The sequence below is a fragment of the Calidris pugnax genome, unplaced genomic scaffold (assembly GCF_001431845.1).
Source record: "Calidris pugnax isolate Ruff unplaced genomic scaffold, ASM143184v1 scaffold1185, whole genome shotgun sequence".
NCBI classification, from domain to species: Eukaryota; Metazoa; Chordata; class Aves; order Charadriiformes; family Scolopacidae; genus Calidris; species Calidris pugnax.
Genome location: NW_015092172.1, coordinates 44,920 through 45,127, shown reverse-complemented (window position 1 = coordinate 45,127; position 208 = coordinate 44,920). Strand labels below are relative to the sequence as shown.

At 54.3% G+C, this 208-nt stretch overlaps 1 protein-coding gene across 1 annotated transcript in view; it reads left to right on the top strand.

Annotated features, from left to right (window-relative positions):
• ZC3H4 (zinc finger CCCH-type containing 4) overlaps positions 1-208 on the top strand; it is a gene marked incomplete at its 3' end in the record, with an annotated part of 21,220 nt that overhangs the window by 890 nt on the left and 20,122 nt on the right. The gene's annotated exons all lie outside the window — the stretch shown is intronic.

The following is a 208-nucleotide window of genomic DNA, read 5'->3' as shown; positions in this document are numbered from 1 at the left end:
GAGAAAAGATCTAGAGGAGACCAGGGAGAGGGATGAAAGTGGCTTTTTGCCTCTTGAAGGGGCTCTTAGCTATGGAGGGGGGACTCTTAGTTTCTTGAGGGGGCTCCTAGTTCTTTGGGGAGGGTTTTGGAGGAGAATTAGGAGAGGAAAGAGGGTCTGGAGGAGGCCAGGAAGAGAGATGGGGGGCACTTAGGTGCTTGGTGGGGGG